Consider the following 17,700-nt stretch of genomic DNA (forward strand, 5'->3'; position numbering starts at 1 on the left):
CCCTCCACCTGGCTTTTCTTTGTTTTTGAGTGGGGGAAGAAACAAAAAGATGCTCTGTTTTCTCGTAAAAATTCAAAACCCATCTGTCAAAGAAGTGACAGAAAGCTGTCCATCTCTCCAAACACCATGCCAAATACAGCCAAACCTTGTTTATCTATTCCAGTGCCTGGGAAGAGACCACAGTGTGTTACAGCATTTCCCCAAACAAGCAAATATTTTTAAGTGTCATTAGCTACATTATGATCAACATCATGTCAGTTACTTACAACTCTACACTGCAATACACATTCATTCATCCATGCACTAGAGCACGCGAGTAAAAACTACTGCCACTTCTAGAACAGCAGCAGATTTAGAAAAGAAGTGGGAGAGAAACAGCAATTTGCAATTCAGCAAAGCTCCTGTAGAAGAGCGGTTTTAAACTCTCTTGCCAAAAGGACCCTCCCCTCTCCCACTTTCTGTTCATCAAGTGCCTTACTGAGCCAAGACCGGTGCTTGCAGAAGCTGCCACAGGGCACAGAGGATGGCACCTGACCAACTTTCCTCCTCATCAGCTCTCCCCTGGATATGCAGGGCTGAAGGCACAAAACCACAGACTACTTGAGTCTCCCAGGGAGCACAAGCAAAGCTCAAGGAACAAAGGTAACGCAGCCAGCACCTAACACAAAGCAGTAACGGGCACATGGAGGGCGATGTGAAAAGCCCAAACCCTGCCGTGTTTGTGAACCAGGCAGTCAATTTCCAGCCTATGGAAAAGGAGCAAATGCCACAGACCTTCCCAGCTGCCCAGATCATGGCAGGAAAGGACCCAACTTCTACCAATATTGCCTGACCGTGACTCCAGGCTGAAATCACTGCTGTTGCGGGAATGCAAGTACAACACTGAGTGAGGGACTGTATCATCTGTTGCAGAATTGGGTTATCCCCTGCTAAAGGGAGACACATCAGAGATAAGCACAGGTCTGTGGAGAAGTTTGAGAGAAAAATCTGCTATTTAGAGGAGAATTTTAGGACTGTGGTTTTACTCCCACAAAAGACATCAGCTTGAAATGTAACCAAGCTGTGCAAATTACAGCCACCTATCCCCTGATTTCAGGCTGTCTGTACCTTGGCCCTCCCTGCAGTACCCATACTACCCCCACAGCGGTGCCAACTCAACCAAAAGCACCATTGCTTGGTGAAGACATTCATTCAACTACCCAGGTGAAAAATAACAGGAGAGAGAAGCCCTGGGATAGGAACATGGTGAGGGGCAGTGATGTGTCAAACTCCTTTAGCCAGCACTATAGCCAAAGCCCTCATATCCCAAAAATACAGCCTAAAAGAAGTTGACTAGATGCTGCGAAAAAGGCAGAAGAAATCACCCTTGTTTGACAGACCCAAACCCATTAAGAGATACAATTCAGCTCCACCTTTCTTAGCAGGTTAATGTTAAGCTGCTACTTTTTTTTTCCCCCCCTTCTGCAGAGGCCTTAATTGGTTGCTTAATACAGATTTCACTGTTATGCTTATCGCAACACTCGGAGCTGGCCGTGTGATGGGAGCACAGAACACAGAGAAGACCCATTTGTCTCCATAACTAATTGTTCTGCCTCCTCAACATATACATTAAATGGACTTGGCAAAACTGCAAGGCAAAGCTGCTGTATTTATTTAGACATTTCTTCTGCCGGTTGAGAGGCTTTGTACAGCAGACTACAAAGGGCCAAGACAGCACAGGCACCTTTATCAAGTTTATGCAAAACTGGAATGAGTGAAAAAAGGATCAGGCCCCAGGTTAGCAGCATTCCTGGCTGTGTCCTTTACAGCAGGTATTTTAGCCTCAGTTACCCAAGAATTAATTGGCAAAATACTCAAGAAGTTCATAAAGGCAAGTGTGAACACTCACTTATTTCGGGTTACAGCCTTCTTTACCCTAAGGATCAGCCTCCATAAAAAAAAAAATAAGTACGTGTAGACTGCCTGATCAAAACGCAGGGGAGTGCCTGCATTAGCCAAACACATTTAATGCCTCAAGCAGCAACCAGGTAACTCAAGGCTGAAGAGTCATGCAGAGACATGTTCTTCCTGGAACAGCCCCACGCCTGCAGCCAGGGTCTGACTCTGCACCCATCTTCCAACTCAGCCAAAGGTTCAAGGTGTTTCCGCATAAAACAAGGAACTAGAGCAAGACAAACACAATAATACATTGTGTGGGGAATAAAACCTCCTGCCGAGAAGAAATCCATGGACATTTAAAAAGCACAACTGAACAAAATGAAAAAAAAAAAAAGAGCTACAGATGGAGCTTAAAGTTCTTGTCTCATTGAAACAGATAGCAAAACTCACACCGTCTTTGGCAGGGAAAGTAGGAACAACCAGGGTGCTTGCGTCTGCCTCTGCAGCACGACTCCTCCACCTCTGGGCAAACCAAACTCCTCATTTCTCAGTTTTCACCTGCTGTTGGCAGAGTTTAAGGACATTCACAGAAGTGCTCGAAATTTCATGAGCACCAATCTCAGTGAAAAAGATGCAAACCTTAGCTTTCCACAGCAACAGAGTTAGAACAAAAACACAACCCTTAAGGTACACACAGACATCTCTACTTTTGTTTCATAATGCTGGAGAAAACCCAAAATCCTGCAGTGTTTCTCAGTCCATCACCACACAGCCCTCAGGAACGCTGCTGGCAGCTGGCTGAGTTCTGGACCAAAACCGCAGCAGCTCTTTACATGCATCTCTAATCATGGCATCTTAAGACACGCAGACATCAAAAATCAAAAAGCACAACAAAATTTTTTAGCAGCTACCCTGTCAAGAGAGCAAAGCCAAGCCAAGACTAAAACCTACAAATGAAGAAAAAAAAAATAGAGAGGAAGAAGAAAAAAGAGCTGGCTGACACCTCCTATACATGCTGTCAGCAGGATCATTTGCTCCAAAAATAAAGATGCTCAACGCATCTAACTGATGACATGACAACTACTTCATGGTCCCAACACTGGAGTTGCATAAAAACCTCTGAACATCCATTGCCTTGCAGCTCAGTAAAAAACAACCACTTGTACTCACTCAGAGCAAGCAGCAGACACTGTGTGCCACTCCCAAGGAGGATTTTCAGCTCTTCATGTCCACTCAAGCATCCATGCGGGCTGCAGAGAAGCCTTTCACCCCTCTACCCTTTGCCAGTCACGCTACGCAGCTCCAGCCACAAACCCGCAGCTGAGCTAACTGCCCAGGTGCCTGTGCCACATCATGCAAAAACATCTCAACAGCAGCTCAGGATCCCAAACAACTCTGCAGAGCAAGCGCAGAGAGGCAGTACTACTGGCCCCAGGCCCCTGCACACAGCCAGCGGCAGCCAAGCCTCCTGCATAGCCTGGATACACTCAGGCTGCCTCATCAGCACCTCCCAAATAAGTGACATTTATTTAAGACTAGAAAGCCTTAAATAAGAATACTGATAGCTTTTTCCACTGCCAGTTCAGAGAGTTTTCCCAAAACACTGGATACACAGATTTCTGTAACACAGACTTTGCTGCATTTTATTTCTTTGACAGTTTTTAATCACCTCTGGTCTAGCATTTGGAAATTATTATTCACACACACACACAACAGGAACAAGGCTGCAGGGAAACATGAATTTCACTGGCCTGCCTGGTTTTGTCTGTGGACACCACCTCACATATTACCAAATCAAAACAAGCCGGCCAACTTCAGCGTGAGGGGGGAAATGAAAGGGCAGACCGGTGACCTAGAAATGAAGCTGAGACTTTGGCATGAGCTTGAAACTCTGCAGCAAAAGGAAAAAAAAAAAAGCTGTAACTGCTTTCAAGACAAAGCTTGAAAAGTTTATTAATGGAATTATATGACGTGGTACCTGCAGAAAAACAAGGGCTTGATCAAGGAAATCTTTCCAACAGGAAAGAGTCATCCCCTTCGCCAAACAGAAGAAACTCTTGTGCCAGAGAAAAGGGGACACAGTTATTTAAGGTCCCAATGCAGGAAAAACACCCCCAGGCAAACGACTGGAGAAACTTCCCGAGCACACAGCTCTGATACCAACCACCACCACTCTGTTACACATCTAAGATTTACATACCACATGATATCATGAATCGCATGACAGTAACAGTGAGGGCTTGACGAGTCAGTAGACAAAGCTTTAGGGCTTCAAGCAATGGATCGGGAATGCTGCAGTCACACGTCTCAGTGCCGATCCAATGCAAACTCACCCTGCCAGGTGTAATTGGTTCAAGGAGGTTGTTAACAAGTTATCTGTGTTCCAGCAAGTTTCAGGCTTGATCACCAGCATAAAACTGACAGAGAATCTGCATCGCCCTCCAGCAAGGCTGACAGGAGAGGCCATCACATGCCAACGTCCAGCCTGGACTGTGCATGTACCACTGGGTAATCCAGTGTAAATCACTGGGGACTCGCAGCCTTCGCGAAACCAGCTCCTTGCAACATCAGGCCAAAGAGATCACACGGCCTCGGCAGTAAACACTTATGCAGAGCTGCAAAGTGCCTTCTGCTATGTGAGCCAGGTGCTGCCACCAATAAACCATGTGCTAACCAGTGTTTCTGCAGTGCTGGGAGGTACGTGTTCAAGGAGTTTGCAGAGGCCAAAAACTGAGCTATTTACAAAGTGATCAAGTACCACACAGCTGAGACCTGCTCCTATAAAAACGTAGCTGTTGCAGTAATTTTATAAGGTTTTAAAATATTTTCAGAAGAAAGCCAACTTTCCATTGTTTGCCACAGCTTATTAGAAGCCCACACTCCTCTACACTGCGGGACAAGACACCCTACCCTCCACCCTCTCCAGCCAGCACTGCACAGCAGGAGGTACAGGTAGATTTTTCAGAAAGCTTGACTTTGCCTGCCATCCTACTCGCCGATTCAACTCTCCCACCACATCCCACTGAACCCCAAGCCCAGGGTTCAGCCCTTCGCCATAGTGTGCCACAATAATCAGGCCCCAGCTCTTTACACAACCATCTAAGCCTCCAGACCTTGCAATTACACACTCCCCGAGGAGGACGAAACCTGCCCGCCTGGGAGACAGAGAGTCCTCGGGGACTGATTACAGACGATGGGATGATCCGCACCAGGAAGCTTCCCAAATCCTGTCATCCTCCACCCACGGGCTGACACATTTCTTTCCTTCTGCCTTCTTTAACATAAAGACACAGAAGAGTGCAATACAAACCACTCTCTTGCCCTAACATGCACAGGACAAACCTTAACTGTGTTGCTTAGGAAGCTGGTGAGAAGCATTTGGGTACCAGCACAGAGCACCAGCCTGAAGCCAGCAGAAAACAGGGTTTAGAAGACTTAAAGGTCCCAAAAACTACATGACAGATGGCCACGCCACTGGAGTATTTCTTCAGTTTACAGCCAGTTCATTGCACAGGCAGGGTGAAGCACGCCCAGACAGTAAGGGTTAACTTCCCACGTATTTGGGTCGAAACTGCATTTCTGGGCACCGCCACTCTGTCCAGAGTTAGGCCAGGGAAACAATGCTAAATAAAGATTACGCGGAGTGGTATTATGTAAATAATTCTCTTCCACAATGAAAGGATAAACCTAGACTGCTTGGTTAGTTATTAACCCGGGAGCCAGCACCGCAGAGAGGAAATCCTGCTGGCTCTCCCTGCCTCGACACATGCACCGCCGGGAGAGCCGCAGCCCCGGCTGCGGCTACCAGAGACAATACTCACACCGTCCCCTGCCTCCCCGAGCGCTGGCACTCTCCCTCGGACCACTTCCCACAGGAGGAAACCATTTGGGCCCCACCACATTGTCTCCTCCCAGGGCAGCCCCGCTCCTCCTGGCTTCACTGCCGCTGCCGGGGCTGGACGTGGCCCCCTCCCTCCTCCCACCACTGGTGCAGGACACGGACGGCTCCCTGCCCTTTGATGGGAACATGCTCCTCACCACATCCCTCCTCTTGAAGACCTTCCCTTCCCCTTGTAGGCTGAACCCACTGGAGTCCGCCTTTGATTGCACATCTCCTCCTGCCCAGAATAACTTAGTCGACCTTTCTGCCTCCACCTCCCCCCGCAACCTTCCTCCTGCCTTGGCCTCACGTCTGAATCCTTTATGTTTGTCATACGATTTTAAATCTGTCAGCAATTCATCCATCTGCTGCCTCCTGGGTTTTTAATGCCGTGAACTGTTCTGGGATACAGCCTTGCATAAAGCTCTCGGTGGAAAATGAAGCTGTACCTTTCAGAAAGCAAACTGGCTTTGAGATCATTTCTTTCCAAGGTGCTGGGCTGTTTCAAAGACTGGCTTCTTCCCTACAGCTAGCAGAAAAGCCATGATGCTATCTGGTCTAAAATAAACATTATGGGAGCGGCGATAAGGGGAAATATTTCAGCTGACTAAGAGTAATGTGGGTTCAAATCCAAGCGTAAGCTGATATTGCCTGTAATTTGTTCCCGAGCCAAAAACACAGACTGGGAGTGAAAAAATGGAAGGCATTAAACAACAAGCAGCATACTCAGCGACTCTGGAAAACTTCAGCATTTCCATTTATGTTATTATTTTTTTAAATAACCTTCAGTTTCACGGATCATAAAGTTAATTTGGAGTTAACTTCCCTTCTCTGTAACTAGACGAAGCTGCTATCCTTTACATTCGTTAATGTTTGTTCAGTGCTCTGCAGCTATAAAGCGTTTGAGAGCACTAACCATTATCAGCATCCTCCTTGCCACCCAGCAGGCACATAACCGTGCCGATTGCTTTGCTCTCTGTGTCATCCCCCCCCGTGCCCCAACTCTCCTCCAGCCCTAGCACTGTGGTAGCAATCACAGCCACGGCCATCAAGCTCCATCTTTATTGCTTTTCCTCCAGCGCCGGCACTGGTCACCTCTCCCCTGCAGGCAGGACTCCTCTCTGAACATCTCCGAACCAAATTCGGACCAGCGGCCAAGCACACACTGTTAGCAGCAGGGTCCACAGCAATGAGCATCTCTTCTTGCCTGCCCGACAACAACCACGTCCCATCTCTCTGAGCTTCCCACCGTGAAGATGGCAGGGGTAGCAGCACCACACGAGCACTGTCTGCTCACCAGAAACGCCTGTCCTCAGGCGCTCTCCTTGCCTTTTGTAAGGGACAGTCCACACCCTGGAGAGCCTCCAGTTGCCAGAGGCAGGTTGGCAGGAAGGGAGAACTGGTGGCCTCCAGAAGGGAAGTGACAAGTGGGATGGGGGCAGCAGGACTGGGGGTGCAACCCAGATTTCTCAATTCCCAGTACAGTCCCGCCGCTGCCTCGTGCGCGGGTCAGGGTTCACTTCCCAAAACTGCCAAATCACTCATTTCCTTCTGCTCTTCTGTCCTCCTCCTCTTCCTACCAACCCCCTCCCCTCACTCTGACCAGGCTATTACGGGCATTTTCGTGCCCTTTGTTCTGGAACTCCAGCTCCCCTCTTCAATCATCTCTGCTCTAGCCACGCTCATTAAGTGATACGCATTTCCATTTTCTGCTGTGATGCAAAGATCTATCCCTTCGACATTACAGGGTAAATCAGAGACCCTGACACCTGTGTGCCAGCACAAGTCCAGCCATAAATAGCAATTCTCCACCACTTTCCTATGTCAATACACAGCAAGGGCCCTTCAAAGCCACGCAAAAGCCTATGCCACAGCATCCTAGATGAGAATCCATGACCTCATGATGCCCAAATCCTTAAGCGGCTGCAAAAGCCTCAGTCACTAATCACAGAGGCGACTGGGTGCCGCTATACCTCACTTCCAGCTCCATTAGAGCTGACCCTGTTCTCCGTTGAAATCTCTCAGTGAAGACTAAAGCAAGCCACAGTTCGCACAAATGCAGCTGCAAAAAGATAAGTCCTTTGAAGAACACATTGCCCTGGATTTCCACCCTCGAGTACGCCTGCAACTAGCCCCCAGTCTGCATTTGGGGGATCCCTGCTTGCAGGCACAAAACCCAGGAGGGAACCAGTACTTTGCCATTGGGAGAAATGAGCCCTCGCGCTGAACGGGCAGAGCGCTCATGGGGAAAGAGACTCCTCTTCACCAGCTTTCCAGCAGACTCGCTCTGACACATTGAACTTCACATAAACCCCCTGACCTCAATTTTCAGGCATATCTAGTGATCTGGTCAGAATGAGACATCAGGTCAGGGATGGGTAGTACTGCACCCCAAACACAGGCCCTCTCAAACCCACACTCCTTCACAACTGCTCAAATCAGTTGCCCAAAACCCACTACCTGAAAATTTACCAATTTAATCCTCCTTTCCTACCTATTCATCTAGAAACTGGGGAGATGGTAACTTTCCTCCTCCCCAAAGAGCTGTGAAGACGATGGTATCTCAAACATGTAAATTACGGTTGACTTCAAGTTTCTCTCTGGATGACCTGACCACAAACAGGACTGTATTTCAGCAGAGGCCACTAACAACCAGAACCAGCAGCGGGGGGGAACACCAGGAACCATTGAGGGGACAAATAATTTACAGCCATGTCACGAAAGATGAAGATAGCTCCTATGACCAATTCCAGCCAGTGCAGTCCAGAGCTGGCGTGGAGTTGAGATGGGTAGCGCTCTTAACATGCGTAGCTATCAGCACAGCTGCATGCACGCCTTCATCGCCGATCATAACAAAACTGCCTTAACCAGACTGGATCTCCTGATTACAAGATGCAAACACAGCCTGAACCAAACCCTCTTTGGATTTAGCGCAGGATGGCTCCAGGGACTGGCACAACCTCCACTCAAGGCGACTTGGTTCAAATCCAACCACAGCCATTAGCAAGTGAAAGGTATTGCCAAGCAGCAGCTGTTCGGTGGCTTGCATGAAACAAGTTTATGGTTTCAGTCCAGATCTCATCGTGAAAAATGCCAGTCACCTCCCTGGCACTCAAAGGTGTCGAGCCAGAAGCATCCACCCACTTCTCCAGCGCTGGAGATGCCAACGTGGGAGGCGTTCCCATACGGGCCCAGTACCAGCTCCGCAGAGACGGCCCTGACCTCCGCAGGGTTTTCAGAACCAGGTATGTTTTGCAGCTTGGCAGAAACACACAGCTAAATAACAGAAACCACCACCCACATGAAGCCAGAAGAACAAAGTACCAGTGTTTTCCTGCCCCAGACATGTGCGTGCCCCATCTCCTCTCTCACACCAAAAATAGCTTCTACTTTTTCCCTTTTGGCAACAACAAACTGAGGTTTGAGTGCATTTGCTTTCAATAAACTAAACGCATTTTGCAAGAGTCTCTCTCATACTGAAACTTACTCAACTGAAGTTATAAAATATTGTCACACACAGAACTTCCCTTCCCTCCCATGGCATCTTGGGACTCAGCCTCAAAATACTTTGCAAGCCTTGCTTACCGTATTCCCCACCCAAGGCATGGCTTCTGCGCAGAGCCGGCAGACCCAGGCACATGAGAGCCTGAGCTAGGTCCCAAAGTCACCCAACGAGTCGGCAGTGAAATTCAGAGAATTAAGTACGACTTCGCTAAAGCCGTCTAGGAAAGCACAGCTTCACTAAAGCCCTCCAGCAGTTTTGTCACCACTTTCAGAAGAGATGGAAATACTCACTCAGTTGTCCCAACTCATATCGCTTCCCTTTATGAATTAGCAGCACTACCAAACCTTTATCTGTAAAGCACACGGCAAACTAAAACTTAACCTTGCTGATAAAAGTCCTACGCTGAATTGAAAAACTCTCACCCCACGTGGCCAAGGAATACCAGTGGAACAACATCACATCCACCAAAGCCAGATTAAAAATACCGGGTTCAGCAAAACCCTAACGTTTTCAGGCATTCAGAGCGCCAACCTTTGCTTCATGCGAATGCGGAGGGAGAGGCTGCAGAAAGAGTCCAAATCACAAACGCCTGTGAACCAAAAGGGCGGCGTTAGGAAATACCCATTGCACAGATCACCTCCAGCAGCACTGTCCTCTCAGGCAAATTCTTGAGCTGACCCAAAACACAAAGTTCAGGGAGCAGACCCAGCCTCCAGCGCAGGCAGATGTGCCTGCAGCCATGCCGGGCTGCTCAGGCAGGGACATCCAGAGGGTTCAAAGCGGTGGAAGGAGCGATGGGTTTATTGGGTCAACACAGCCCCTCGCCCCAGGAGGGCCAGAGCCCTGTAGGTTTTGCTGCTTCAGTGGCTTTGGCAGCAGCCCACATGGCAGGCAGCTGCCTGCACCCACTGCAGCCTGCTCTTTGTGCATTGTCAGAGCAAGGGAGCAGGAGGAAGGGCCGAGGGAGAAGAAGGAACAGGAAATTATAAGAATCGACAGAAAAAAGCAATCACTACAGAGACCGGAGCCGGGGTTTAGAGAAACATACACTTGTTGCCTGCAGACACCGGCCCTGTTTACCCACCATAAATATTTACACACCAGCCACTAAATGCCACATCGTCAGGTAAGTGAGCCCCGCAGTTCTTATCGCCGCTGGCCGTGCCCAGGACCCCGGCCCTCTCCCCAACACACAAATGACACATTTCTGGGGCACCAGGGCAAGCCTCGGCCAAGGCTGCGTTTCCCACCCGGCGCCAAACAACGCCTTGGATGCACATTAATTTCTCCGGGCTGTCGTGTCAGCGTGAAACCACCGGCTTCAAATATGTATGTGGGGCAAGAACCGAAAAATAAAGCAGAATTGAACGAAGGTGGGGGAAAAAAAAGGGGGGGGGGGTGTTAGAAAAAGGCCTTTGGGGTGCCCCCACCCCGCAGACCGGGGGTCTAGTCCCCGCTAGTTTGCAAAGCGCGGGGCTCCTCGCGAGCACCCCCAGACCCTCCAGCTCCCTGAGCAGCGCTTTCCCTTGAGGATAAAAAAAAAAGAAAAAACAACAACAACAACAAAAAGTTTCTCCCCCAGCGAGCAGCTCCCGCGGCACATTTTCATTTTTACGTAACGGCGGCCGCCTGCACCCCTACCTGGCGGGGAGCGGCCCCCCCCGGCCCGGCCCCGGCCCCGGCCCCAGCCTGACAGCGGGCGGGCGGGGGGGGTCCCCGCGGCCCCCGGCCCCGCTCCGGGCAGCGCCACGCCCGGGGCAACCCCCCCTCTCCTCCCCTCTCCGCCTTACCTAATCCCGCCGGCAGCTGCCGCCCCCCATCGCCGCCACCGCCGCCGCCGCCGCCGCCGCTGCTCCCTCCTCGCCTCGCCTCCCGCCTCAGCGGCCGGCGGGGCAGCGCTCGGCGCCGGGACCCGGCCCCGCCATCTGCGCCGTGTTTATAAATCCAGAGCCATGGGGTTTGCGCCCCCGCAAGCCTCGCGGTCCGCCGGTCGGTCGGTTTGTCGGTGAGTCCGTCCCTTCGCTCGCTCGCTCGCTCGCTCGTTCGTTCGTTCGCCCGCCCGCGGGGCCGGGCCGGGCCGCCCCTCCGCCGCAGCGCTGGCCCAGCAGCGCCCTGCCCTGCCCTGCCTCGGCGCGGCGGGAGGCGGCGGGAGGCGGCGGGAGGCGGCGGTCCCTCAGGCCGCCCCACAGCCGCCCCGGCGGCCGGGCGGGGCGGGGCGGGGCGGGGCCGCGCCGCCCGCGCGCCTTAAAGGGGCCGCGCCCGCCGCATGCAGCGCCGAGCACCCGGCGGCGGGAAGGGGGGGGGGAGCGGTGTCGGGGCCACCGGCTGGATCCTTGTCGCCAGCCGCACCGGTGCCACCGGTTATGCCGGTGCCACCGGCTGTGTCGGTGTGCCCAGCTTTACTGGTGCCACAGGCTGCGGTAATGCCACTGGGTGTCATTAATGATTTTGGGGGGGTGAAAACAGGGATTCTCGCCCACGCCACGAGCGGGCCCGCCAGTCCCCCCCGCCGGTGCCTTTTCGGACACCAGCGGTTCAGAGGAGCGGGGCAGAGGGCGTCCATTGCCGCTTGGTTTCTTGAAGGCTACCACCGGGCAAAGTGGTTCCCCGCGGCCGTCCCGCAGCGCCAGAGCGAGGAAACCGCGGGTTTCCCCCGAAGGACGGCGGGGGTCTCCAGGAGAAGACTCCACGCTGCGCATTCCCAGCCCTGGATTAGGGTCTGCACTGCAATCCCAGCCACATCAAAAACCTTCCCTGGGGGGTGAGTTTTGCAGGGAAAGCTGAAGTTTAACAAGCGAATGCCAGCAGGAACTGGGCACTGAGGCAGCCCAGGTTGCTCCCACGCCATTCCCATCTTCCAGTTTCACGCCCCAGCTTCTGATTTTTACTAATATCCCGCTTTTTCCTACTTTTTCTTCCTCTCCATCCTCCCAGCGGGACTGGGGAGTTCATGCCCCCTCAGCCCCCACCGTTTCTGCTCCACCGTTGGGTGCCCCCTGCCCGGACAAATTCCCCCCCCCGCAGGTGATCCACCACCCCAAAAGCTGGAAAAGCCCCTTGCAAACCTCCACTTCACCCTCCCAGCTCCAGCAAGTAGCAGGCAACGCAGGCAGAGGTGGACACTCACGGGTTCCCTACCGCTCTACCTCCCCGCAGTTTATTTCTCTTTTCCTGCATCTCCACGAGTGGCATTTTCCTGGGGAGCGGGACAGCGGGGTGGGCAGCTCACGGCATTCCTTGCCCCCGTACAGCTGTGCCACTGCCACGGGGCAGAGGAACTTTCCCAGGCCCAGACTCAGACTCCTTAAGTCACCCGACTTGATATGTAAGCACAGGCGTGTGCCTCGGTGCGAGCGTAAACGGAAGCATAAACGTCAGGAGCACGAGTCAAATTGCCTCAAAGGAGCCCAACGCAGCAGGAAAAGTTGCCCTCCCCTGCCTGCAGCAGCTGGGCGTCCGGCGACTTCGGGCAGCACCTTCCATGCGGCTCGAGTCGCTGTTTGTAAGCATTCGTCTCGCAGACTGAGCATCTTGTGAAGCAAAGCGGCAGATCAAATCTTCCTCTCAAAGATGTGATTATCTTGGAAGATAAAGGACCGAATTTATCCCTATTGCATTGCAGGGTGTCTCTCCTCCAGCCATTTAGCATTTCTTGAGCTGCTTTTTTTTTATATATATCTGTGACGTTTCACTTAATGAATGAAAGGCAAGTCCCATGCCATGGCAAAAAGACTCAAGACATTAATTTTACAGGAGCCGGGAGCCAGGCTTTTAGATTCCAGTGACCTTAGAACAACATTATAATCAAATGTATTTAAAAAAAAACCCTTAGGGTTGAACAGACTTTCCAGCAATGCTGAATATCCTGCCAGAGCACAGATGGATTTTTTGCCCGTGTTCCTATGGTCCAGAAGGCCATGGTCCCAAAGGGAATCGCTGGGCTGGTATTGCAGTGTGAATATGGGCTTTTCACTGTGCCATTGCTCTTATAATAGTGGGGACGATTTCCTTTTGCATTTCTGTGTCTTCTGGCAGCCTAGCCGTCTGTAACTAGCAGCTACCAGATCCCAATGGTGTTTATAAAACCATTATGCAAAACCACTGCACCCAGTAATCCCAAAATACCAAAAATAATACCCAAATTATCCAATAATACCCCAAAATAATGGTTGCCCCAATGTTGTGGGGCTAAGTGACTTCAAGTGTGGGTCAAGACCAAGCAGTGAACCCCTCTGGCCCAGATCCTGTCTTCATCATCCTCATCTTAACAACCTCCTAACGAGGAGCGTGTGACTCTCCTTAACGAAAGAGGCTGGACGTGTTTTTACAGTATTGCTGATCCCAGGAAAGCAAACCCCTTCCACGTCTCAAAGCAAGAACAACAAGCTTGGCTTTAAAATAATGACCTTGCAAACACCAGACAGCAACAGTGTGCTCTTTGCAATGGGGTTCTGGCTTTTGGAACCTCGAGGCTTCATGTTTTCAAGCTTTTTCCCTGCGATCGTGGAAGCTGGAAGCTTCTTGTTCTGGTTAAATCACAGATGAGATTGTGGCAGCACCCCAAGGCTCTGGGAGCCGCGGTTTCACGAAAGCAAAAACTACAGCAAGCCTGCCTTGAGCATCACGGAGCAGAAGGAGAGCTAGTGCGGGTCGCCGTGCCGCAGTCAGACACGTACACACACATTAAACACAGGAGACAGAGCCGGGCTGTCGCTGTAATCAAAGTATATCTGCGCTGCGAGGCTGCAGATAGCTTACACAGATTTTCCGTAGTGTTTCACTTCGAAGCTGCCGTTGATAGCTATTCCATCAGATAAAATGGTAATGCGATGTGCCTCTGAAACGTCCAGCAGCAAAGACGGGGATTTCAGATCTCAGTGGAAAACTGGAGTCTTGCCTCGGATTCTTGAGATGTTTTACATTAAACTTGCCCCATGCCCGGCACAAATGCAAGAAATTGGGCTGTTTTCTCACTTGGATTCACCTAAACTCCTCCAGGAAAAGAAGCGAGATGCAAAACAGGAGCCACCCTCACTTTGAAACCACCCTCCCATGGAAAGCTTCAGGGGAAAGTAATTACATTTAAAGCAAGCCGCAGCCTTTAAACTAAGTCATCCTGTAATTGACTTTATCGGAGCATCAGCCCACTAGGACCAATGTGTGTGAAAACCACAGTGGGGCTTTACCCTCCATGGGCACGGGTGACCAATGGTGCCGGCACAGAAACATGGGGGCTTGGACCCCCCGGGGGGGGATGTTTGGCAAGGGGTGCAGGCTGCAGGAGGTTTGCACCCCTGCCCCGCATGATGCAATGCGGCTCCCTCCAAAGCACCTTCCCACCGCCCCGGTGACCTGCCTTTACTTGCTCCGGGCATGAGAGGAATTTGGTGGGACTCAGGCGGTATGAAAGGCCAGAGTTCACCTTGGGGAAGCGGATCTGTTTCGGAAAAAAAAACCCTAAAATAAAGGAAAAAAACCCCCTAAAATAAAGATCTCTGCCCGCCACCGTGGAGGAGGAGGAAAGAAAAAGCCTGGGGAGGTGGCTGGCGGTGAGGGGGCTTGCAACAGCTCCCCACAGCCATGCTCCATCTGCAGGAGACAATTGCTCCTGCCTTTTTCCATGCTTGCCTTCAAGCTGGCAATGGTTTACGGAAACAAATGACGCAACATGAATATCCTGAAGTAGGTGGCACTCAGCTATGCGCCGAGAAGGGAAAAACTTAAGTGATCCTGGATGGTGGCTGTAAAATGATCTAAGCAGTACCAGGGCTGCCTTTGTCCCCGAAGCGCAAGGGCGATCCCACCCGTGTGCATCAGCCCCGCCGTGGGGAAGGGACCCCCATCAGCATCCCGGCATGTTGCAGTTGCAAAGAGGTTGTGCTTTCCCGGCCAGACCTGATGATGGCCACAAGGTTTGGCCTCTCCTCTTTGGCCGTTTCCTTGGCTCCCTCTCCCAAATGGCTGGACCAAGAGGTCCTGAGCAGCTGTGCCGTTCTCCCCCCGTGGCGGGTTTGGGTTGAGTTTGCAAGCCCCGTGCCAGGGCCCAGCAGTGGGTAATGCTCCATCTGGCTGCCCCCAAACACCCATCACCAGCAGACCTGCACACTGGCATCAGCTTCTTGCAAGTCATGCTGAGGCTGCCTGCAGGTTTTAACACGTCGGGGGGCAGACAGGACCCCAAAAGGGTCATGTCTCTCCTGAAGGGATCAGCTTTTAAATTCAGATAAATACAGATTGCTTTTAAGTTCAGCTAAAAACAGCAAATGCATTCATGGTGCAAGTGCAAATGTTGTTTTCTGCTCCGCCATAGCGATGGGCAGAGGGGACATTTGCAAACCAATGGGGCTGGATGGACATGAGGACTGGACTACCTGGCAGGGATAGCAAGCAGGGGAGAGCGGCTGGCTCTGGCCCGCAGCACACCATTCCCGGGCAGTAGTGCCTCTTCCCAAAGGACCTGCAGCTCCTCGGTGCTGCCGGCTAATATCAGATGCAGTGGTAGTGGCTAGAGACAGCTACCACGTTATTTCAATAAATGACACGGGAATAATGATAAAGCGGATGGAGTGAATGCATTCAACTCCAGGTCAGTTTTGAGAAGCAAATCACTTTAAAAAAAAATAAAATACTCAAAGCCACCCAATGGCTCTTGCTGGGGAAGAGCCTTGAAGCAGAAGCATTTGTGCACTGCCCCATGCCAGCGCCCCGGCAATGAAGGCATCGGGCATAGGAGCACGTCCTGCACTGCAGAGAGGGCAGCCAGCCCTGCTCCGGTACCCTCATCTGGCACGGCATCCTACAGCGGGCATGTGTGTGACGGCGTGCGGTGACAGCAAAGTTGCTCCTCCAACAAGACGGAAAAAGCAAAGGTCCCTCACCAGGCAGCAGTGTGCTTTCCTTTGGTGCCAAATAAATGATGGTTTTACGGGCATCAGACAGAGAAATGGTTAAAATGAGCAGAAGATCGGAGCGGTGATTAATGCGCTTCGGTAGAAGCGTGGCGCGTTCTCTGCTTCCTACCCACAACAAAAGCGCCGTGGCCCCACGGCTGAGCTCACCGTGCCTTCGCACGGCATGCCGCCCCGACCCCCTCCCGTGCCGTCCCCGGGGACCAGAGGTGCGCAGGGAGATGCTCTCCCCACCCGCAAGATGCATGATGACCCTGGGGCTAAGCCGGTGCGGTACAGCGCTCCAATTTGGAGCCAGGTGCCAAAGCTGTCCCCATCAAAGCCAGCGACGGAGACGCCGATGGGCAGGACGCAGGCTCAGCAACCGGTCCCATATACATTTTGGCCTCCCAAATACACACCTCTGGCAGACAGGTTAGTGCCTCCCGTGGTGCTGGGGCAGCTCACAGAATAACTAACTAGTCTTTACCACAGAAATAAATGGCCACAGCTTTATTAAATCAATATTAATTCATAATCTTTAACAGACAATTATAGTTATCTCACACACAAAACTACCCACCTCTTCAAATCTCTGATCTGACAGGGTTATAATTAGCTTATTACTGGCCATACATCTGCTAATAACTTTTCCCTCAGCCCTGTGAAGTGAATTAAGGAGCACTAATAAACCATGGCTCTTAATCCATTTATATGCCTTACGCTTTTGTCTAGGCACCAAATTTAAAGATACATAAAAAGGGGGTTTCTCCTTCCTTTCTTCCAAGGTCTCGCTACCCGGCAGCCCCTGGGTGCTTGGTGTGGACAAGGGTGGCCTCTCGATATCCTGGCAGATGCCATCCTCGCCGGGAGCAGGATGCAATGGGAAACTTGGGAAAGCATTTCACAAACTGAAAAAACTCAGAGTATTTGAGAGCAGGTATATTTTCCCCAATGCTTTCTTATTCTCAGCCCCAGTGCCTGGCACAAGGCAGAGGGTGTTTTGGGAAGGTCCACAGGCAAGGTTGTGAACCCCAAAAATATCGCATGGGAGGGAATAACGGGCAGACAGGCAGCAAACACGGGCTCCCAGCACTGTCTGCTCACACTCCGCTGCCACGGAGCATTACCGGTGTTGGTCATTAGCAATAATGAAAGTGAGATAAGACACAGTTGGGGGTGGAGGGAAACGTTGATCTAAAACGATGGCCAGTAATAAAGGACAGCGGAGAGGCACTGTGTGATGTGATGAGATAAAAGCAGATGGCTGGCTGCTGCTTCTAATTATAGGTCCCTGCTAACGAAGAGGGTGCTGATTAGACTGACATTGTCCTAGGACATGCGTTTCTAGAAGGATCTGACGCTAGGGCTCGGGGTGCATGGGTGCTGTGATGGGGGTCCCCACTGCCTGCCAGGAACTGCCCCAAAACCTGTTTCTGCCCCATCTCTGCCCCGCCACCCGCACCCACACCACCTAATGAGGTTTGCTCCCACCACGGGGACAGTTGGGTCCAGGGGACTGTGGGGATGCCCGGTAAAAGCCAGCAGTG

At 51.6% G+C, this 17,700-nt stretch overlaps 1 protein-coding gene across 9 annotated transcripts in view; it reads right to left on the reverse strand.

The window, feature by feature from the left end:
* The window catches only part of NCOR2 (nuclear receptor corepressor 2), a 258,338-nt gene extending 246,910 nt beyond the window's left edge, over positions 1 to 11,428 (reverse strand). For all 9 annotated transcript variants that reach the window (XM_075041437.1, XM_075041432.1, XM_075041438.1 and 6 more), the window contains exon 1: positions 11,054 to 11,428. The gene's annotated coding sequence lies outside the window, so the exon portion shown is untranslated. The remainder of the gene's footprint in view (positions 1 to 11,053) is intronic.
* Between the last annotated feature and the right edge of the window lie 6,272 nt (positions 11,429 to 17,700).

Source organism: Buteo buteo, chromosome 11, assembly GCF_964188355.1.
Source record: "Buteo buteo chromosome 11, bButBut1.hap1.1, whole genome shotgun sequence".
Lineage (NCBI taxonomy): Eukaryota > Metazoa > Chordata > Aves > Accipitriformes > Accipitridae > Buteo > Buteo buteo.